The sequence below is a fragment of the Eurosta solidaginis genome, chromosome 3, assembly GCF_040869045.1.
Source record: "Eurosta solidaginis isolate ZX-2024a chromosome 3, ASM4086904v1, whole genome shotgun sequence".
NCBI lineage: Eukaryota > Metazoa > Arthropoda > Insecta > Diptera > Tephritidae > Eurosta > Eurosta solidaginis.
This window is the reverse complement of record NC_090321.1, coordinates 267,084,035-267,108,631: the sequence shown is the minus strand read 5'-3', so window position 1 is coordinate 267,108,631 and position 24,597 is coordinate 267,084,035. Positions and strand designations below refer to the sequence as shown.

The 24,597-nt window shown below is 38.3% G+C and overlaps 1 protein-coding gene across 14 annotated transcripts in view; it reads right to left on the bottom strand.

The window, feature by feature from the left end:
* LOC137245527 (protein qui-1) overlaps window positions 1-24,597 on the bottom strand; it is a 304,290-nt gene that overhangs the window by 173,559 nt on the left and 106,134 nt on the right. For 2 of the 14 annotated variants that reach the window (XM_067776338.1, XM_067776345.1), the window contains one exon: window positions 11,433-11,455. The exons of the other annotated variants lie outside the window; for them this stretch is intronic. The gene's annotated coding sequence lies outside the window, so the exon portion shown is untranslated. The remainder of the gene's footprint in view (window positions 1-11,432; window positions 11,456-24,597) is intronic. 14 annotated transcript variants of the gene reach the window in all.

Below are 24,597 nucleotides of genomic sequence, written 5' to 3'. Positions count from 1 at the left end.
GAGCTATTTCGGGATAATGATTACCGGTATGAGTATTGATCTCGATACTTTTTCTGAAAGCAACTTACTGTTATCGGAGTCCAAAAAGGCGCGCCTTAGTCGAACCTTTGTTGGTTTAACTGTCACCAATTGATCACATCAAGGGAATTTAAATCGTTTTCCACCCGGTCTTTACAGCGGTTCCGCCCTCTGCCTCTGCTTCTATAGACGGGTTCCGGTAAGTATATATTTTTTAGCTTGAGCACCATTTTCACTCGCATAACATGACCCAGCCAGCGAAGTCGCTGAGTTTAAATTCACTTGACTATTATGATATATGCATGGAGCTCATGCAGCTCATCATTATATCTCTCTACGGTACTCGTTGTTTCTAACGCATAGAGGTACGTAGATCTTTCGAAGAACTTTACTCTCGAAAGCTCACAGAGCCTCCTCATCTCGATGTTTTCCATTTTTTTTTTAGTTTGGAGTAAGTAAAACTTGCGGCACGGTTGTTCAGGCCAACGGTATCAGTGTTGTTAGCATAATCTAATAATTGTACGCTTTAATAGAATATTGTTCAAGAGCGGCTAATTTCTTATTTTCACCAGCATAAAATTAAAAAATTCGCACAATAGGAGGCCACCCTGTCTGAAACTTCATTTAGTTTCGAACGGCTCGGTGAGTTCCTTTCCAATTCTGAGCTGATGGTGTTCCTCAACCTCATTTCGCACAGCCATATAAGCTTTCGCGGGATAACCAAATTCAGATAAAGCGGTATATAGACAGCTGCTTTTCGTGCTGTCGAAGGCGGCTTTAAAAACGACGAAGAGGTGATGAGTGTCAATTCTTTTTCGAAAGTTTTTTCAAATTTTGGTATATAGTCTAAATCTGGTCGATGGTAGATTTACCAGATCTAAAGCCACACTGATAAGGACCAACCAGCCGATTCACGGTGGGCTTCAATCTTTCGCACAAAAGGCTTGAAAAGACCTTGTTCGCGATATCAAGTAGTCTGATTCCGCGATAGTTTCCTTGGTTTGCTCCCACTACTTGTGGACTGTGCAAAGAATCTATAGATTTCAATCGTGCTCACTCAATGTTTCACTCGTCCGTCCATATTTTGCAAAAAATTTTATGCGTGCGCTTTACAAGCTACTTGCCGTCGCATTTAAATAGCTCCGCAGACAATCCATCAGGTGGGAAGGGAGCATTAATTTCATCTTATTTGATCGCGGAATCAGATTTATCATCCCTGGGCGGTGCATCGCTGTCTCAAGTTTCACCATTTAGGTGAAAAGAGAAGTGTTCCTTCCTTAATCCTTAGAAATACATTATTGTTATGTGTTTTTTTATGACAAACATTTGTCCTTTTGAGCACTTCAGCCGTTGTTGCATAGTCGCTTTTCACGGAGTATACTTTGAGGGGCCTAGAGACAGAATTGAGGACAAAATAAATTTAATTAAAAGTCCCTCAACATTAGCTTCGAATTCATTTTGCCAATTTTTCGAGTGAGCCTGGCATGAATTTCCACTTCTCTTACGCCACATAAACTTTCAAATTTCAAAAAAAATTCTCAAAGTAGAAATATTGGTTTATGAGCCATAATGGTGCGATGTAATAAAGTTCATATCACCCACTTTGCCAATTAGTTTTTCAAAATTCGGCAACCACAATACTTATACGCCATGGTGCGCCAAATACCATATGCTTTTGTTTAGAATTCAATGATAGTTGTGGTTGTCACACTATAGAATTCTACACATGTCTGTATGTACATATGTATTTGTTGCAACAATGGAAAACGATTGCTAGTAGAAATTTTATGTGTGCACACAAATATGTTTGTGCATTTGTATGTGTATGTGTTAGTGCATTCACTAACAGGGCAAATATGTTTTATCACAACAACTGCCATATGACTAACAATGGCTTGTTTAGTAGCAGCACAATTGTATGCAATATTCCGTATATATATATATATGTGTATAAATGCTATGCTTGTACGTAAAATTAGTTTACTAAACAACAGCAAAGTCTATTTGCATAAATGACTCTGTACAGATGCGAGCATACATACAAAGCAGCATTGGAATGGTGGTTGAATTAGCTCTATCGGGTTTGTGGTTGCTGGCTTCAATCCCACAAGAAAGTCTGAATTCGTTCATATACAAATGTGAATGAGTGGTCGCTCTGCTGCTGGTGGTGGAATTGCATATTCGCGTTCCGTGCATTGAATGCATGCAGAAAAATCTCCACACGATGAATTATAATTGGCAATCTGGACTAGCACGCGTCACGAAACAATGCCGATTATATATGATGAATATATGCAAAGTTATGCATGTAAATATGAAACGTGTGTGAACTAAAAACAAAATTAAATAACTTTGTACATCCGCGTGATTTTTGAAATTGTTACATGACTGCATGAGCTTGGGCATATTTGCATTTCTAAAAAAAAAGAGGTTTTCGTACATTCAAGCAGCATTGGAAGTCACGGCTTAGTGTAATTAAAAATTTACACAGAAAGTAGCTGATAGTAGCGATGGTCAAACATACCACAAGCAGAAAAAGTGCATGTTAGGAAGGCCTCATATGAGTGGAATGAAACCACCAAAGCTCGTAAGGCAGGACATATTAATTGAGTTGACAAGATAACCACGCTGTATTAACTATAGTATAGAATATAATGGAAGGTTTTGCCAAATGATGTTGAGCAACATCACCAGCTACGTAAGGACTTTGAGAGCCTTCCCTGAGCCGTTAGAAATCTAACTAGACTTCAGACGCGTTTAAAACGATCCGTGATCAAGATCAAGATTTAAAATTGCAATAGCTGAAATGGGTGAATCGGACAAAGGAAATATGTGAAAAAGTTGCTACGAATACTCACTAGATCCATAATGAATTATAATTTTCACAAATAGATTGACAGATTTATATTTAGCGATTGGGTGAAATTATTTTTGATAAGTGATCGTATAAAATAATACAGTCCTGATTCTGGACATTTTAACATATCTAAAGCACGATGCCAAGTCCAACCATCTTATGCTCTTTATTACCTTAGGTGCAAGAAACGTTTTCAAAAGCGCACAAGGAGCAGACAAGCTGGTCACTTTTGAGAAGCGGCTCCAAATTTCATTCTAAATACCGCGCATTATCACAAACTTTTTCAGAAATCGCATCTTTTTTAACAAACTTCAGGAACATGAAAGGCGCATGCGGTGCATCGCATGGAACAACGTACGTAGATTTTGTTTTGATTTATTTAAACCATTCTTTCCAAAAATCTTTGCCTGGTCTATTGCTTTCGACTATTGTGGTCTTTCTCAAAGCCGAAGTAAAGTCGCACTTCCTTGTTCTTATATCATAAGATCTTTCTTTGCATACCGATCTTGATGCCACAATCATCTAACAAGTTCACTCCGAATACGACTTTGTCAACAATCTCTGCCAAAACGAATTTTGACCTTCCCAACTAAGACTAAGTGACCGTACGCAATCTTGCTCCACATAATGGCTTAACTATCCAGTTGAGCATATCAGATCGCTAATATTCGACACAATATAGATCATTTGAAAATTTATATTTGTAAACTAATAATAAGTATTTTCTATTGAATTCCGGCTTCTAAATGAGGAAAAATATTCTTTTCAATTATTTTCCAAAGAAATTTTACTTCATAACTACAGCAATAAGTGATGCTGCCGATAAGAGAGCAAAGCTATCTTCGTTAGGGGTTTTTGACAATATTTTTTGTGAAAAGCTTAAAAGAGACAAGGCTGTGATTAAAATGTAAGTGAGAGCGTATTCTAAGATAACAGCAAAAATCGTCTATGGAAGCATAGGATGATAGGTGGTAGGAGATACATGTGAAAAACGACTTAATTTCATTTGGCTTGACTAATTTGCGCCAGTTAGCCAAACGAAGGAGCGACTGACGCGCCTTGTTGGACGGCCATAGCCACATATATGAGTCAGTGTCAATTAAGTTAGGTTAGATTAGGTTAAGAGGGCGTGCGTGAGTGTTACCCACACACCCGTCAGCAAGTACAGGGTGGCGGCAAATTCGTTTAGACCAATTACCTCCTAGTGGTCCTCAACGAACCACATACTTTCCCTGATGAACCCAAGAAGAAGCGAGACGTCCACCTTCTCAACCTCTGCCAGGCTGTCGAAGAAGCGTGAGCCCAGAAATCTGAGCCTTCTTCTTTGAATCGACAGACATCGACAGAGAAAGTGGTAGATCGACTCCTCTTCCTCCAAACCCTGACAGCTTTTGCAGAGTGAGCTCGCTGGTATTCGCAACCATCGGAGCATTGGTGCGATAGCACAATTACCGGTGATGACACCCGTAAGTACCCTCACCGCAGATTTGTTCAGTTTGAGAATGAAGCTGATGCCATTCCTATCCAACCATGGCCACAAGGACCTTGAGAATTCGCAGTCAATCCTATTGATCCAAGTCCGTTGCCCTGTTCTCATATTCGTGGATTCTCCCTAGGAAATAACTCAGCGGCGGTCGGACGGAGCTGTCCACCTCACTTATGTCTAAGTCGGAACCTTTCCTAGCCATCTCATCCGCGAGTTCATAATATAACAGAGATGAAAGTCTCTGCATAAATGTGTGCTTAATTTTGCAAAGTCATTTTCATGAAAAATGGGAATTATCTAATAAACAAAACTTGAATTAACTTCTGGCCACCAACCATACACAACATGAGTTGTTGGTGTTCAGTTCAGTTATTTATATCGTAACTTCCGACCCTTACATAAACTAGAATTTGAGCATACCTGACATTCCTCGTTGACCCTTCAAATGTTATTAAATTGTTTGATGGCTTTTGTGAAAGCAAGAATAAAGCACGAGAGCACGAAATAAATTCAATAAAATTCAATAGAAATAAATGAATAACAGATAAAGTTACATAATTCACAAGAACTTTACCACAAAAGAAAATCAACAAATTTGGTAAGATCAATGAGCTGTGAAGAAGGAAATGAACGAGTCATGTATTTACATAGCCACAAACATGCATAAGTATCAATTTATTGTGAAAAATATATTTAAGTATTTATTTAAAAATAAAAAATAAAAAAATTATAATAAAAGCAATAACATGCTTTGAGTAGGCCATTTCATTGCTGGCTATAGCTTTAGAAGAGAAAATGAAGCTTTAAATGAACATAAATAAGAACAAGTAAGGAAGGCTAAGTTCGGATGTAACCGAACATTACATACTCAGCTGAGAGCTTTGGAGACAAAATAAGGGAACATTACCATGCAGGAAAATTAACCTAGCCTAACCCTGGAATGTGTTTGTATGAAATGTGTATCAAATGGAAGGTATTAAAGAGTATTTTAAAAGGGAGTGGGCCATAGTTTTATAGGTGGACGCCATTTCGGGATATCACCATAAAGGTGGACCAGGGGTGACTCTACAATTTGTTTGTACGATACGGGTATCAAATGAAAGTTGTTAATGAGTATTTCGGCGGCCACCGTGGTGTGATGGTAGCGTGCTCCGCCTACCATACCGGATGCCCTGGGTACAAACCCTGGGCAAAGCAACATCAAAATTTTTAGAAATAAGGTTTTTCAATTAGAAGAAAATTTTTCTAAGCGGGGTCGCCCCTCGGCAGTGTTAGGCAAGCGCTCCGGGTGTATTTCTGCCATGAAAAGCTCTCAGTGAAAACTCATCTGCCCTGGAGATGCCGTTCGGAGTCGGCATAAAATCATGTAGGTCCCATCCGGCCAATTTGTAGGGAAAATCAAGAGGAGCACGACGCAAATTGGAAGAGATAGCTCGGCCTTAGATCTCTTCGGAGGTTATCGCGCCTTACATTTATTTATTTAATTTTAATGAGTATTTTAAAAGGATGTGGGCCTTAGTTCTATAGGTGGACGCCTTTTCCAGATATCGCCATAAAGGTGGAACAGGGGTGACTCTAGAATTTGTTTGTACGATATGGGTATCAAATGAAAGGTGTTAATGAGTATTTTAAAAGGGAGTGGGCCATAGTTTTATAGATGGACGCCATTTCGGGATATCGCCATAAAGGTGGACCACGGGTGGCTCTAGAATGTGTTTGTACGAGATGGGTATCAAATGAAAGGTGTTAATGAGTATTTTAAAAGGGAGTGAGCCTTAGTTCTATAGGTGGACGCCTTTTCGAGATTACGCCATAAAGGTAGACCAGGGGTGACTCTATAATGCTTTTGTATGATATGTGTAACAAATGAAAGATATCAATGAGGATTTTAAAAGAGAGTGGCCCTTAGTTTTATATTTGAAGGCGTTTTCGAGATATCGAACAAAATGTGAAATAGGGTGACCCAAACCATCATCTGTCGTGTACCGCTAATTTCTTTATATATGTAATATCACGAACAGTTATCCTGCCAAGATTCCAAGGGCTTTTGATTTCGTCCTGCAGAACTTTTTCATTTTCTGCTACTTAATATGGTAGGTGTCACACCCATTTTACAAAGTTTTTTCTAAAGTTATATTTTGCGTTAATAAGCCAATCCCATTGCCATGTTTTATCCTTATTTTCATATTAGGTATAGATTTATGGCATTTTTTTCATTTTTCGTAATTTTCGATATCGAAAAAGTAGGCGTGGTCATAGTCGTCTTTCGACCATTTTTTATACCAAGATAAAGTGAGTTCAGATAAGTACGTGGGCTAAGTTTAGTAAAGATATATCGATTTTTGCTCGAGTTATCATGTTAATGGCCGAGCGGAAGGACAGACGGTCGACTGTGTATAAAAACTGGGCGTGGCTTCAACCGATTCCGTCCATTTTACAAGGAAACAGTTATCGTCATAGAATCTATGCCCCTACCAAATTTCACAAGGATTGGTTAATTTTTGTTCGACTTATGGCATTAAAAGTATTCTAGACAAATTAAACGAAAAAGGGAGGAGCCACGCCCATTTTGAAATTTTCTTTTATTTTTGTATTTTGTTGCATCATATCATTACTGGAGTTGAATGTTGACATAATTCACTTATATACTGTAAAAAATTTTAATTTTTTGTTAAAATTTGGCTTTAAAACATTTTTTTAAGTGGGCGTGTTCATTATCCGATACCTCAAAATTTACTCAAGTTATCGTGTTAACGGACAGACGGACGGACGGACGGACCGACATGACTAAATGAATTTTTTTTTTCGCCCAGATCATTTTGATATATAGAAGTCCATATCTATCCCGAATAGTTTATGCCGTTACGGATTACCGTTATGCGAACAAAGTTAATATACTCTGTGAGCTCTGCTCAGCTGAGTATAAAATGTGTGAAGCTTAAAGTGAACATAAATAAGAAAAAGCGCAATAGAAAATTGAGATAAAGCGCCATTATTTTGCATACATTCTCGCACATACCCAACAATAAAGTGTCAAAACAAAATAAAACCCAAGAATTTATTCTTCTTTCTTCATTGCACACGCAGTGGCGTTTAACAAAAACTTTGCTCGTTTTTATTAGCCGAAATAAAATGAAAAAGTTATTGCAATACAATTTCAGTACTGCGTAAATTTTTATAATTTTTAGTGGAAGTATGCAGCATTGCATGCCATTCTACACATACCACCTGCAGGTCTTATGGCTAAAAATATCGCCTTAGCCACTGCAATAAGGCTTAAGGCCTCAGGGCAGCTTGAGTGCAGGCCATATGGCTATAGCTGTATAGCAGCATTTTGTATCAGGAAAACGAAATATATTGTGTTGTGCCTGAGCTTCGGAAGAGTTCTGAGGACCACAATTGACCCGGAAAGTTGTCACTAGGGTGCAGAAAAATCAGTATATACCGTGGTTCTTAACTAACGGAATTGGTCACGTTTGATGTTATTGTGTCGATGCAGAAATAAGTAAATACTTCAGACTGCCAGATTACTACCGCGTATATCAGGTGCAAATTAAAGCAGTGAAGAAAGCAACAGAAATTCTGGCGAAAGCGTGTTTAAGTCGCGATAGTCAGGTGGAGATCAGCGCAATAATCTTACACAGCACTTAAATAAAAAGTGTCCAGTAATGCCAAGCAGCTTTAGAACAACTTTTCTCAGGCCGGATCATACATCTGTACCATATTTTCGGTAATAAATGGAAAGAAGGTAACGAAAACGCTGATGGTTTCGCAAAAGAGGGTGCAGCACTTAGTGGATCGAAAGGGCAAACATCTCCATCCGTTTGGAAGAAATCAAAAGGAGATACGAGCTACATGTGATTTCTCAAGCAGGAAAGGCGTGGACAGATGCGCGAGGCTGTAACATTCTTTAGATCAAATGTTAGTGTAATGATATTACACCCACAATGAAGCTCATATTTCTGAAGAGAGGAAAGTTAAGGCACACGATGGGCATACTAACAGGACATTGCCTTCTGGCGTCACATGCTTATAAGTTAGGCCTCATTGGCTGCAGCAGATGTAGAAAGTGCGAGCTGCAGGAAGGAACGGTGGAGCACGTTCTGTATCTGTGTCATGCACTCGCAAGGCTACAGCTATTCGGGGCGGCAGAGTTGCCAGGTCTCCACATATCAATTAAACTAGGTCCTAGAAACTTCTAGTATTTGCCAAGAGGACGGAGTTATTCTGCAACATAAGGTCTGGCACCTGATTGGGGCTCTTATGTTTGGTCGTCAAACAAATTCTGGTATCGCTATGGAAACATTGAGTCTGTGTGAGGTCTCATTGGCCGGACAGTTCAATGTAACCTAACCTGACTGAGTTTTTCTCGTTATGATAATTTTTATCAACTTGCAATTTGTGTTTATGTTATTAAAAACAAGAAAAGGCAGTGCCGAATATATTATGCTTTTCAGGATTGGAGCTGAAAAGATATTCAGATAAAATTGGGAACATTCGTTAGATCTTAACGGCTGGACGAATTTTTATGAAATTTTGTGTGTATGTCCAAAGACGTTTGGTAATGCTTAAGGCTCACAACTTAGTACAGAAAGTGGACTAGAGACCGCCTAATTTCAAAAGATCTTATAAGAGATGTGATTCGTTTGAAATTCGGTAAAGGGGTACGTTTTTGACAAATATGTATAATATTTCAGAAACTTTTCATTCCGCGAAGTGAACCAGGGACCACCTATTATAAATAAAAAAGTGTATAGTGCAATTTGCTTGAAAGTTTTTGTAGAAATACTCCGTTACTGGCTCGTAATTTGAGAAACTTTTTTTCTGTGCTTTTCTTCTCTTCTCTTTCATTTTTCCGTTCTTAATATGGAGATGTATCGGGTTTGGCTTTCTTGCTTTAAGTTAGCAAAAACGAAGCAAAATAGTACCAACAAGTAAGGAAGGCTAAGTTCGGGTGTAACCGAACATTACATACTCAGCTGAGAGCTTTGGAGACAAAATAAGGGGAAATCACCACGTAGGAAAATGCATCTAGGGTAACCCTGGAATGTGTTTGTATGACATGGGTATCAAATGGAAGGTATTAAAGAGCATTTTAAAAGGGAGTGGGCCTTAGTTCTATAGGTGGACGACTTTTCGCGATATCGCCATAAAGGTGGACCGGGGTGACTCTAGAATTTGTTTGTACGTTATGGGTATCAAATTAAAGATATTAATGAGGTTTCTAAAAGGGAGTGACCCTTAGTTGTATATGTGAAGGCGTTTTCGAGATATCGAACAAAATGTGGACCAAGGTGACCCAGAACATCATCTGTTGGGACCCGCTAGTTTATTTATATATGTAATACCACAAACAATATTCCTGCCAAGATTCCAAGGGCTTTTGATTTCGCCCTGCAGAACTTTTTCATTTTCTGCTACTTAATATGGTAGGTGTCACACCCATTTTACAAAGTTTTTTCTAAAGTTATATTTTGCGTCATTAAACCAATCCAATTACCATGTTTCATCCCTTTTTTCATATTTGGTATAGAATTATGGCATTTTTTTCTTTTTCGTAATTTTCGATATCGAAAAAGTGGGCGTGGTTATAGTTCGATTTCGGCCATTTTTATTCCAAGATAAAGTCATTTCAGATAATTACGTGAACTAAGTTTAGTAAAGATAGATTTTTGCTCAAGTTATCGTGTTAACGGCCGAGCGGAAGGACAGACGGACGACTGTGTATAAAAACTGGGTGTGGCTTCAACAGATTTCGCCTATTTTCGCATAAAACAGTTATCGTCATAGAATCTATGTCCCTACCAAATTTCACAAGGATTGGTAAATTTTTGTTCGACTTATGGCATTAAAAATTTTCTTGAAAAATTAAATGAAAAAGGGCGGAGCCACGCCCATTCTGAAATTTTATTTTATATACCTTTAAATTACCTTATTTTAAAAGTGGGCGGTGCCACGACCATTGTCCAAAATTTTACTAATTTTCTATTCTGCTTTATAAGGTCAACTCACCCACCAAGTTTCATCGCTTTATCCGTCTTTGGTAATGAATTATCGCACTTTTTTTGTTTTTCGAAATTTTCGATATCGAAAAAGTGGGCGTGGTTGCAGTGAGATTTCGTTCATTTTAAATAGCGATCTGAGATGGGCTCCTAGGAACCCACATATCAAATTTCATCAAGATACCTGAAAATTTACTGAAGTTATCGTGTTTACGGATGGGCGGCCGGACGGACATTGCTAAATGAATTTATTTTTTCGCTCAAATCATTTTGATATATAGAAGTCTATATCTATCTCGATTAGTTTATGCCGCTCGGATTGCCGTTATGCAAACAAAGTTAATATACTCTATGAGCTCTGTTCAGCTGAGTATAAAAATTGTCCCTCACTACTTGTTAAAAATTCATCACGGATAATGAGGGCCGAAAATTGTTTGCTTGTCACTACGGACTTCCCCTCTCTTGGTTTATTTCGTCATGATAAAAAACCATCTTTTATTTTTTAAAAAAAAATTTACTGAAAAGTTTTGATTTTGCAGAAACTGACAGCTGAGTTGGCAAAGAAATTTTTTTCAACTTATTAATTATTAAATAGCTTTCGGGTTCACTTTGCTGCTAGGTTAAAATGGCAATTAAAAAGAGACAATTGAAAAATTAAAAAAAAAATTTTAATAAGACAGACATTGTCAGCTAGGCGCTTGCCCCAACAGTGGGGCTTTTTTATTAGGGGGGGCTTAAGCACAATGGGTTCCAAAGGCTTAGCACAAACCGGGTACTTTATTTCGACTTAAATCGCCTCTAAGGACAAGCATACCTTACCTTATTGACGTACCTCTGGACTATTTACTTTGGTACAAAAAAACAACGAATTTTTTAAATTTTGCCTAGAAACGAGCTGTGTTTGAAACATTTTTTTTTTCGCATAAAAAAATTTTTTCAGTAGGCTCTTCAGGAACAATAATTTTTAACGGCCAGTCTAATATGTACATAAGTATTTATAACTTGATCAAATAGACATACGTCACATTTTATTTAAGAAAGTACTTAAGGCATATTTATTAAGCCTTACCTTAGCGTTCTATGAGTAAGTATCTGAAAAAAAGAGGAAAATATATTAAGAACATACTTTTGCTTATGGCCCTAGCTCTTCAGAAAAGCCGTAGTAGTGGGTGGTAACTAAATTTTTTTATTTAATTTAATTTTGTAGACTACGTTGCTCAAACATTTCTTTGAGAATGAAATTTTTAAACGAAGAGATATAGCAGATTCTCACAAACTAGTTATACAGCAGAAATAATGGAAAATTTATGCTTACGTTACCATTTTAATTGAAAAGTACCCACAACCCACGTCGAGATGGGGTCTGCAAGGCAACGAAATCTATAAAAACCGCATCGTTTAAGGTGGAGTTTTATCACCAATTTTGTGGACGCGATGATGTTGCTTAAGTGATTCGACGAAGAACCAGTCAGACTTACGGCATATTCGGATCATGTTTCAGTCGCCATAAGCGGCAGATGCCTAACAATAATCAGCTTTCTGATGGATGGAAGTACATGTCTGGGCATCTGGAGTCGGGTTATTCGCCAATGCGGAAGAAATCGAATAGGATTATTTATTAGAGTGTATAAGGTCCTTAATTGGACCTGGCCTAAGCTTCGAGGTGTCACCCCACAAGGAAAAAATATATCACAAAATATGTAGGAGTTATACTAGATAGTAAGTTTTCGTGGGAACTCCATGTGAAAGAGAGAGCAAATAATGCCTCTGCCGCAATATATGCGTGCAAAAGGGTGTTAGGATCAGAGCCGCAGAGAGCCGAGCCGTGCCCCAGGGACAGTTCGCGCTACGGGCGCCCCTAAAAAATAAACTCAATCCAGTAAAAAAGAAAAAACATAAATTTTTCAATTCACATTGTCAGTTTTATTTAATATAAATTAGATTTACTGGAGCACTTACATAAATGAAATGTTAGATTTCATTGGTTAATTTGCTTACATTCACTTTTTCTAAATATGTACATTTTAAGAACTTGAATCAGCCAACGAAAACTTTCCGTGCTTTTTGGTCTGCGAAAAACTTGTAAAAGAACGCTCCCCTTTAGCCACACTGACTGGAAGGCTGCAAAATATTCTTAATGCTGTGCAGATGTTAGGAAATAATACTTCCATCTTCAAGTCAAGCATTTGTTAAGAAGTTGAAATGGTGGCAGCGAATCATATTCCAAATTTGCTAAGTGGATGGCTTTGAGATGAATGATTTCATCTATTAGATCCGTAGAAATATCGATGCCATAAATCGTGCAGAATGCCGCTACCTTTTCTCTGAGCTCTTCTTCCGTTAGACCCTGATACTTCCACAAAAACCTTAATTTAATCGCAATGTCATTTACGGCTTCGAAACGTCTTGTAATGTTACCAATCAAGCAGTCCAAAAGAACGTAAAAAACTTGCTGATTGAATTGAGTTTTGGAATCACATTCAGGTGATTCGACAGGTAATTCATTGAACTGGCGCTTTCTTATCTTCCTTCGTTTCTTAGCGAAGGTATTCACAACTCCTATACTCCCTGCCAGAACCTTACATTCTTGAATTATGATTGACCAATGGATCCCTGAACTTCTTCAACTCATCAATCAGGCTACGTATATTTCCTGTTTTCACGTCCTGTGTGGCATTTCTAGCTTGCAGTACCAGATTTCGATGGTTGATTATCGTCAACACTTTGAGCCAAATGGAGGCTAAGAGGATACACTCAAATTTTCCCACATATGCTTCAATACCTTTCAAATCCGTTACTGTTTTTGGACTCAGATTGAAAAGCTTGATTTCATCAATAGCTTTGAATATTTGGGGAATGTGAGTTGCGAAAGGTTTCACACTATCCACACGAGCAGACCATCGTATATGTGACATGCTTGAGAATTTTCCATCTCTGAGGGGTTGCGCTAAAGATATTATACAATTTCTGTATAATACCGAAAAATGTGATGATTTCTGCACAACATTCAGCAGCTTGCACTCCATATAAATTTAAACTATGACAAGCACAAGGTGCAAATATTGCCAGGGAGTTATCTCTCAGGATATGACTCTGTGCTCCTTTGTAATGACCGCTCATATTACCGCCATTATCATACCCTTGCCCACGTCAGTCATCCAGTGGAATATTGTGCCTTTTTAGAGTACTGCGAATCAGCTCAGCGATAGCTTCTCCGGCTTTTGCATTACAATCGACAAACTCTAAGAAGGGTTCTTGGATTTTCCATTTTCCGGAGTCCCTGTCTAATAAAACATAACGCAATATAAAAGCAGTCTGCTCAATATGCGCCGAATCAGGGGTTGCATCCACTATTACTGTGTAATACTTGACGGACTTTCTCTCGCTTTCCATCTTTCTAATTACTTGATTTACACAGATTTCTATGAACTCATTTTGTATTCCATCAGACAAATAATGTGCTTGGAGACGATTCTTTTTCGTTTGAGATTCCCTCACCTCCAAATGTTCATGCAATAGGGGGCCATAATTGCTGCTCAGTTCCAAAATACCAAGAAAGATTCCATTTTTTGGATTTCCGATGAATGAATTATCCCCTCTAAATGCCAATCCTCTTTCTCCAAGAAATAAAACAACATCAAGAATTCTGCGAAGTATCTATCTCCAGCGAACTGCTTCATTTTTAAGGGTTCCCGCTAAGAGAAATCCACTGAACTTGCATTTCGAATTCTCATTTCATATTGGCGCCACTCTATATAGCAAGTTTTATGATTTTGACTATTTTCATGTTCAGGAATTTTGTCGTGTAACTCTCCCAACCTTTTTGTATAGAATAACCTGAAGATCAACAAAATATGTATGTATCTATGAAATCCTAGTTAGAGTACTGTCAATACTGCTTTGCCTTACCGGGCCCCCAAAAACCTTCTGGGCCCTAGGCCAATTGCCCAGGTTGTTCTCCCCTCTCCGCGGCCCTGGTTAGGATACACATGGGGCTGCGCATGAAAAGAATTTTGGCTCACACAATTTGCACCTTAGATTCCGTTCTCAACCCCGAAATATCTTGATAAAAAATACTTGGGCTTTGAATTAATATTATTTATTATTAACACCCTTATCTACGGTTTGGCAGTTCAGTTCTTTGCTTTTTGAAAAGAAAGGAAAAGTTTCCATTCTGACATCTGATGGCCATAGACAACATATTTCGCATTGAAATGTTTCTATTATTGAGGATCAATCCGACCTGCATGTCAGCTATTGTTAAATACCAATGCGCTGCATCAAATGTCACAAGATCTAAGTTTATAACAGAAATCTAAAAATTAAAAAAAAAAAAAACAAAAAACCAAACGAAGGAAGCTCAGTCATCATTTTCCCAATCTCAATCATCAGTTTAATACAGACAAATAAGTATTACTTTTTACCTTTTTTCAATATATCCAATTTAAATGCATAACTTTATTTTTCCTTTCATCATTTCTATTTACAATTTAAAGAAATTGAATTTTGAAACCAGCCGTAACCACAGTTTGGTCGTTGACTGAATTGAGTTGCCTACAGGAAATTTGCATCACCATAAAAAAAATTTTCAGACACTAAAGTGTCAAATATTTGTATTCAGGGATTATTTGAAGGTGAAGGGTATGAGATATGTATACATATCTGTGGTCACAAGCGATAAATCAACTTAAGAAATACTTGAAATGCAATACTTTAACTGAAAAATTTCATAACAAAGATGTACAATAACTTAAGACAAAAACAATTTTTTAAGGAACAAAGAGTTTACACAAAAATACGGTACAAAATTCAGCTCAACTTTTGGATCTGAGGAGATAAGAACGATTCTTAACTATATATTGGATATGCTGCATTCGAATCTGCATTCAGTTTTTTAAGATTGATTCTAGTTTCTGAGTTCTCGCATGATAGCACCATTGTGCTGTTGTAGCAGCTTTTAAATAGTGGCACTGCTTGATAAGTCATTTCAGTTGTAACAGTAAAATAATATAAGTGATTAGAGCAAATAAAAATGCAGAGACAGTGTTGCAAAGTTGATTCAAAGTGTTTTTGTTTCGTTTGTGGTTGTTATATGATTAAAAAAAGTGGTAAAATAATAACAAATGCGCTCAAAGATGCGTATCTGCACTACTTTGGTTTCAGAGTAGCAGACACTCATAAGTCATCGATACCGAAATTTACTTGTAACGCATGCAAAACAAAGCTGTATAAGTGGTCATTGGGAGAACGTGAGTACTTTTCCTTTTCAATGCCAGCGCTCTGGAGAGAACCTAAAAACCATGTAGATGATTGCTACTTTTTGTAATTGATATTAGAGAAAAATTGTAAGTTTACAAACGGCGATGGTTACTAGGACATGTTTCTGAATTTCATTTCTTCATCAGCTAGCTTTTCGGGAGCTGAGCGTTGAACTCGAATCTCCAACATTCATATCAGTGCAAGCCTTTAGCTGCTAAGCCATATGAATGTCCCGTTGTTCACTGTACAATTGGTCTCTAAGAGTTGCCTTTTTGTTTATATTCCTTTTGATCACCATGTAGGCACATACACTCTGTATGTAGTTTATTCCTAATGGTGTGGATGTGATTTTTAGGCGCGCTTTTGAAAGCTTAGTAACAACGAAAAGCTAACTGATGAAGAAGTGAAATTCAGAAACATGTCCTAGTAACCATCGCCGTTTGTAAACTTCCAATTTTTCTCTAATATCAATTTCAAAAACCATTGTATAAAGCAATATGAGCAAAGCTCGCTAATTAAATACATATGATCAGATTGCTACTTTTGTTTGATGAAAGTTAAGGGTATAAATGCAAAAATAATTAAAAAAATATAAATATCTTTATGTATCATCAGTATCCAAGCCAGGTCCACGCACTGCTAATGTTTCATAGCCAGTTTGTCTAAGTATAAGTGGAAACGTTCTGGAAACTTTAACTCCATCACCGCCGAGCAGTGATAGCGACTTTGTCATGGAAGGGCCACATTTAATTTTGCAAGATGAACTAAGCGATTTGATTCGTGATTTGAATTTGTCCAAACAAAAAGCAGAGTTGCTAGCATCACGGTTGTAGCAATGGAAATATCTAGACTCTCGAACACAAGTTACTGTATACAGAAACAGAAATAAGGCACTTCGACCGTTCTCCAAAAAAGAGGACAACATAAGTTTATGTAACGATATTAATGGTTTATTTAATGAAATGAATACACCGTCCTATCGAAACGAATGGCGTTTATTCATTGATGGTTCCAAAAACAACCTAAAAGCTGGTCTTCTCCACAATGGAAATAACAAACCATCTATTCCGATGAAGCAGCCGCATGGGCATCTTTTCAAAATATGGTTCACTACTTTCTTGGTAATCACAAATCCCCTAATTTTAAGGAAATTATTGGCGATATGTTGGAAAATTATCGAAAGATTGGAGCTAGAATGTCTCTAAGGATACATTTTCTGCATTCCCATCTCGATTTTTTTCCCGAAAACTTGGGCGATACGAGCGACGAACAAGGAGAGTGGCTACACCAAGATCTAGCGAACATTGAAAGACGATACTAAGGATGAACGCATGATGAGCGACTATATTGGACTCCAATGCGCGAAACAGATACTAAACAATATAAAAGGCAAAGCTCCACCAATCTTCATTTATGATTTGTTACTTTTAAAATAATAAAATTAATGTTATTTGAGAAAAATCTTTAAAAATGAATTTGTGGACTGTATTAAAAACTAGAATCAATCTTAAAAAACGGAAGGGCATTCAGCATCACAAATTGTCTTAAAAACCACTTTTAGTTGCCTAGATCCAAAACCGTGTATACTTGTGTTATCAAAGAAAAAGCTCGCATAAATGGTGTTACTGAACTTATGCAAGAAATTTAAAAAAACCGTTTCGAAAAAATTCGAGAAAATTTTACAAAAATGTGACGCTTGTAGTAGTTGAAAGTTTAAGCGAAATTTATTATATACATTTTTATTTGTTTAGTTTCGAAAATTCGTCTGAAAAATCTGAATGAAAATGTTGAATTTTTGGATGTAAAATTTTCAGAATTTTTGGAGTATGCAGGTTTGTAGCTCAACCAGTTTTAATTGAACAAAGTTATAGGTCTTCCAAAATTGGCATTGATTTTGAATATTTAGTTTTTTAAAGAATTTACGTTGTATTTTAGATTTTTCGCAAATGGGCCTTTAAATTATACCCATATCCTGGCTCGCCGTGACTGACAACTGTTCAGTTTTTATTGAAATATACAAATGCCACTTTGTTAGCGAAATGTTATCGAGTATTTTAACGCCGTTTTATCGACTTCTTATAAAAAATGTATCGATTTATTATTGGAGTTTAACAAAATTTTTCATCGGCGTGTTATCGATTATTTATAGGAACGCTATCGATTTGCTGAAATCGGCGTATCATAGATTTGTTGTCGAATAGCTATCAAGTTTTGTGGAAACGTGTATGATTTGTTGGTTCGGTAACGAAAGGCTATCTATTTGTTATCAAAAGATTATCGATTTGATATCGAAAAATTATCGACTTTTTATCGTAGTGCTACCAATGTTATTGGCTGGTTGTCGTTTCGTTTTGGACGGTTTGATATCAAACATATACCGATACAACTTCAATGTTAAATCGATAGCCCATTTATAACCTATCGGTAACAAAACGATAAGAAACCAATAAGGAGCCGATGACTGGGAGATAAAAAGCCGATGAAAATCGATATCTTGGTGGCAATAACTCGCTTTTAATAATAAGCTGATAATAAAACAAAAACTTGTCGGTAACGGTTGTAAATAAATGAAATGAGTTTTTATTATTTTTATTACGTTTTGCTGCTATTTTCATATTCTGAGGTGTATATGCGACTGCGAATTTATATTGATTTTCACCGCAATCTTTGTACATCGGCACGCATCACTTCTTTGTTTCATTTGCCTTTGTTTTTTTTTTTCTGTTTATATTTCATCCTTTTGTCATCGCCTTTGTCATACTAATGAGAAGACAAAAACGCGTAATCCTGTATCCCCTTCGCCTTGGTATTTCAAAAAAACTAAAGTTTACCTTGCAGATTTTTTGTTTGGCTTAACTTTTATCCTTTTCTTGGCTAAAAGAGAAAATACTTTGTTTATAAACCTGATAGTCTAGCAATTCAAGCATAAAGTGCGTGAGTTGCGTAAATGAATTCGTAACGTAAAAGTTTGTAGGTATGTTTTTTTTTTAAGTCTATGTGATAAGTGAGTAACAGTACAAACACAGCGAAGTAAGTTATGCTCATACAAAGTAACCTTTATGTTTATTCTCATACATGAATGGGTTCATATATAAAGCAAATTCGACTTATCTACTTATACAATCATATGTATATATGTATGTATGTAATTTCGCATGTTTGTCTTTTTATGTGTGCATTATTATAATTTTTTTATTGCCAAAGGAATGTGTGCGTAATCAATAACAATAGACAGTTAAATTAAATATTTACTTGAATTGGAAAGGTTCTAATTCTGTGATTGATCATAAAATTTGCGAAATTGTAATCTTACCAAACTGTAGGGCATGCCGGCTTCAATGAGTTATGACGAATTTGATGTAAGCAATGGCTTTGCATTGAAAATATATTTTTCTCCGCTAGCGACATGAATTTTCTAATAAATCTGCATATACAAAAATCACGTGTCACATTGTTTGTCCGCGATGGACTCCTAAACTACTGAACCGATTTTGAATTTGTTTTGCACCACGTGTGTAGTTTAATCTAGCTTGAAGTATAGGATAGGTTATATCTCATTTTATAGTCTCAATATTATTTTATTACAAATTTTTTTTATATGTTTATACGAAATAATAAAATTTTACGTATACGCACCGGCACTCATATTTTCAGGTGGTGTGGATATACTTCCGTGTAATTGGTTGGTGTTTAATTAAAAAACGTGCTTATCAATAAAAAATATTATAGCGAATGATATCAAGTATAGCACATCACCAGGCCCGCCGAGAGGGTGGGGGGAGGGGGTGTTTCTGAGGGGGCCCGCGATTTAGAGGTACTATGAAATTTTTTTTTAATTCAGGAGAGTCTTTAGTTCTTCCATGTGAAAGTTTTAAGCCGAATTTCAAAAGCAACGAAAATCTGCATTATAATTAATATTGTAACGATTTTACTTGCAAATCCTTTTATGTGCAACACTCTGCTAAGTTCGTATCGGTAAACTGTTGAATAAATAACTCCAATATTGAATAATTGAAAAATTGCCTTTATTACAGTACTTCACAATAACACTTATACTTTGCAACGAATAGCAAGCGTAATAAACAAACTGATTGATAGCTCAAATGAAAATCTACTATTCAAAATAATTCTGCTATAGCTCGCTAGATAGCGCTTAATCGAAATCTCAAATCAAACTGAATTACTTCTTACTCGCCTGCCCCGCTTTTATAGTTTACGCTGCATACTTCTAGGCTCTTCGATTTCCAGAACTTACTAGTTATTTTCGCTACAAAATCGCCAGCCACAAATTCGTGCACAAATTATTGCTCTCTCTTGTGCCAACTCAGATAAGATATATGCATGTGTCTGTGCATTGCCGCTCCGCTGCTCGTATACGTACATATGTGTAGACGCAATTATTTATTCGTTTATGTAGATACATAATGATTGAATTATTGATGTGAATGTTTGTAGTTTACAGTCTCTCGCGCATACATAGGCGCATAAGTAAATGCATCTGTGTGTGACATCTCTTTCGGCTGCCTTATATATGTGTATACATGATTTGATTATTGACGTAAATACTGCTTGGCCTTGGCATCGCCTTAGTGATGGTACAGCTCAGCGATGCCAATATCCGTGACACTGCCCTCCACCTAAGTCTGATCGTCCCGATCAGACAAATTTCTCGATCTAAACGCTCCTAATCTCTCCAAATGAACCACTTTCATTTTGGTTCGTGGTTTGGTAGTGGTTTGTATGCGGTACACTACATCGTTGATCCGTTTTACAACTTTGTATGGGCCTTCCCAGTTACACTGCAATTTCGGGGACAAACCTTTTTTTCGTTCTGGGTTGTACAGCAGCACCAAATCTCCTTCCTGAAGCCCTTCCGAATTAATTGCTTTATCGTACCTCGCTTTAATTTTGTCACTCATAATCTTTGCTCGTTGCCTTACCAGATCGTGTATCTCTCTCAGCTCTTCTTCTAAGACATCAGTGGATTTCTTGACATTCCTCTCCGCATTGGCATCTATTATCCCATACTTCAAATCAGCTAACAGTCGAAGGTCATTGCCAAAAATTACCTTTGCGGGAGTTTGGCCCGTTGTGTCATGTACTGCCCATCGGTAGGCCATCAAGAATAATGATATGTGTGTATCCCAGTCCTTATGGTACTTGTCTACTACTTTCCTTAAATGCTCCTCCAATGTTCTATTGAAACGTTCCACCATACCATCGGACTGAGGATGCAATGCAGTTGTCCGTGTTTTTCGAATGCCCAACTTCTTGCACAGTTCTTGGAACACAGCTGATTCAAAATTCCTGCCTTGGTCAGAATGTAACTCCATTGGTACACCATACCTTGCAACCCATTCGTTTTTAACCACTTCTGCTACTGTTTCTGCTTCTTGGTTTGGGATTGGGTATACCTCTGGCCATTTACTGAAATAATCCATAACCACCAGTACGTATTTGTTTCCGCGGTTGCTAGGAAATGGACCTGCGACATCCATGGCGATCCTTTCAAATGGTGCACCTGAAATATACTGCTTCATCTGGCCATGACTTCGGGTTTTGGGTCCTTTCGCTCTGTTGCATACCTCGCAATTGGCAATCCACTCGGTGACCGACTGATGGCTACCAACCCAATAGAATCTCTGCTTAATTTTCTCGAGTGTCTTCGTGATTCCAAGATGGCCTCCACTTGGCCAATTGTGCAACTCGCTGAGCACGTCAGGAATCCTCTTTCTGGGAACAACTATCAGTTTCTTCTTGCATTGACCCCTCTCACTCTACCATACTCGATGCAAGCAACCGGATATCAATTCCAAACTGTTCCACTGTGCCCAATATGACTTCGCAATGGGACTCTCTGCTGACATATCCTCTCTGCTTGGTCTTTCGTTTCGTTCGAGCCCTTGCATAACATGTGACAGATCTGTATCTTCTAACTGACACTTTCTTAGTTATTCCTTGTCCCATTCATCCGTACACGTTATAGTCATTAGCCGGACATCTATAATGTCTTCTTTAGCCTCGGCCTTGGAACAGTGCTTGCATTCCAAACTACACGGCCTTCGTGACATTGCATCGGCATTTCCATGGGTACTACCTTTTCGATGCTCAATGGAAAAGTCATAGCTTTGAAGTCGCTCGATCCACCGTGCCAATTGTCCTTCCGTATTACGGAACTGCAAAAGCCATTTCAATGCTGCGTGATCTGTCCTGACACGGAATCGCTGGCCGTAGAGGTATTTGTGAAAATGTTTAATGCACTCTACCAATGCCAACAGCTCTCTCCGCGTAACACAGTAGTTCCTCTCTGGTTTTCCAATCGAACGGCTGTAATATGCAACTACCTTCTCCTGTCCATCGACCGGTTGTGATAAAACGCCTCCTATAGCATATCCACTTGCATCTGTATCTAGAATAAATTTTGCTCCTGGAATCGGATATGCTAACATTGGGGCAGTGCACAAACGCTCCTTCAATGTTTGGAAAGCCACTTCTTGCTCCTTCTTCCATTCAAAAGCTTTGTTTTTTCTTGTAAGCTCATAGAGACTATGGGCTACGCTGGAAAAATTTGGTAAAAATCGGCGGTAATATGTGCACAGCCCAAGAAAACTTCTCAATTCATGTAGGTTCTGTGGTCTTGGCCAATCCTGTACAGCCTCTATTTTTTTGTTCGCAGTGCAGATGTCCTCTGTCGTTACCTTGTGACCCAAATAATTGACTTCCTTTTTAAACAGCGCACACTTTTTGGGACTTAACTTCAGACCAGCGCCAGCTATTCTCTGGAAAACTTCCTCTAAGTTCTTAAGATGTTCATCAAAGTTCTTGCCCAATACGATGATGTCGTCCAGGTACACCAAGCATGTTTTCCAATGTAGTCCTTTCAGTACCTGGTCCATGAGTCTTTCAAAAGTAGCTGGTGCATTACAAAGTCCAAAAGGCATCACTGTAAATTGCCAAAGACCATCACCGACACTGAAGGCTGTTTTCTCTTTATCTTCCTCCTTCACCTCCACTTGCCAGTAGCCGCTTTTCAAGTCCAGCGTGGAAAACCATTTCGTACCAGATAGCGAGTCCAGAGTGTCGTCAATTCTTGGCAATGGGTAGCTATCCTTTTTCGTTACGTCATTCAACTTCCGGTAGTCCACGCAAAACCTCATTTTTCCATCCTTCTTTTTTACAAGTACTACCGGTGAGCTCCATGGACTAGCTGATGGTTCGATGACGCCGCTGTCGCTCATTTCTTGAATGATTTGACTCACAACTTCCCGCTTCGCCAGTGGAACACTACGTGGAGCTTGACGGATCGGCCTCGCATCTCCAGTGTCAATTTGATGTTTCACAACGTTGGTGCGGCCTGGTTTAGAATCATCCTGGTCAAATATGTTTGCGTGCTTTCGGAGTTGTTTGGCCTTACTCTGATATGCTTCCTCTAGCCCCTGTGTCCATGCCGTGATGTCATTTGAAAGGTCAGTATTACTAGCTGAAACGTGTTCCTGGAGCTGTTCACAGTTAATAACTACTTCAGCCTCTTGGCATCTTCCCAAAATAGCTCCTTTAGTCAGTTTGAGTGGTGACTTGAACTCATTGAGTACTCTTACCGGAATACGTCCATCTTGTTTTGTCATAGCCAGGGTTTTCCTAGAAGTATGTTTAGTGCTGATTTGTTTGCTGCTTCGACAACCCACAATTTGTTTGTCCCACAATCTCCATCAACCTTTGCCCAGATGACTGCTTCGGATTTTGGTGGTATTCGCTGACTCTCTTCCACCAGCACTCGTTTACTGCTGTAGCCTCTCTCGTAGCCGAAATTAAGTGGCACATCCATGTTCTTATATCGCATCGTCTTGCTTTGCATATCGATCTTGATGCCTTGGTTGATTAAGAAGTCCACTCCAATTATGATTTCATCAACAATTCCTGCCACTATAAAATTGTGAAGTACCGAGACGTTCCCAATTGCTACTTCACATTCTACTTCTCCAATTACCTGGGTGTCCTCTCCCGTGGCTGTACGTAATCTTGCTCCAAGCAATGGTCTTATCTTTTTGTTGACTAAATCCGCTCGAATGATGGAATGAGATGCACCCGTATCTAAAGTCAGTAAGCGTTCCTTTCCGTCCACATGTCCTCCAACAGTAAGATTGCTCGATCTTCTTCCAATCTGCGAGATAGAGACTATGGGGCATTCAATTGCGGGAGCCAGCTGTCGCCCCTTGCGGCTGACTCGATTTAGTTTAACGATTGAGTGGTCTTGGAGATTTGCTCATCACCTTCTGCTCTGCGTTTACGACCACCCACATTGTTGGAGCTATTGGGACCGCTGCTGCAATGTCGTGCAATATGACCTGGGTTGCCGCACTTAAAACATTTAATAACTCCGGCATTTTTCTGTTGTGATCCCTTCAGTGCTTCCAAAATTGTGTCTACCCAATCTGGTCTTTCCACTTCCACACGATGAGCTTTGTATGCTGGTTTACTCAATAGTGAGGCCGTTTCCTGAGTCAATGCATGCGATACCGTTTCAGCAAATGTCAGCTTTGGGTTTGCGTGTGTAGCTCGCTTCGTTTCCACGTCCCGTATGCCATTTATGAAACTCTGGATTTTTACCCTCTCGGTGTATTCCACGGGTGCGTCCGCATTTGCGAGATGAGCCAACCTTTCAACATCCGAGGCAAACTCCTGCAAAGTCTCATTCGCTTTTTGGTGACGGTTTTGCAACTCAATTTGCAATATCTGTTTCCTATGCTCGCTTCCATAACGTCGTTCTACAGCAGCCATCAATGTTTCATAACTGTTCCGTTCGTACTCTGGAATCGTCTGTAAAATTTCCGCTGCAGGCCCTTTCAATGCCACGAACAGTGCAGCAACGTTATCTTCCGCATTCCATTGGTTCACTGCTGCGGTCTTCTCAAACTGTAGCTTAAAGACTTGAAAAGGAACAGAACCGTCAAAGGATGGTGTCTTTACCTTTGGAT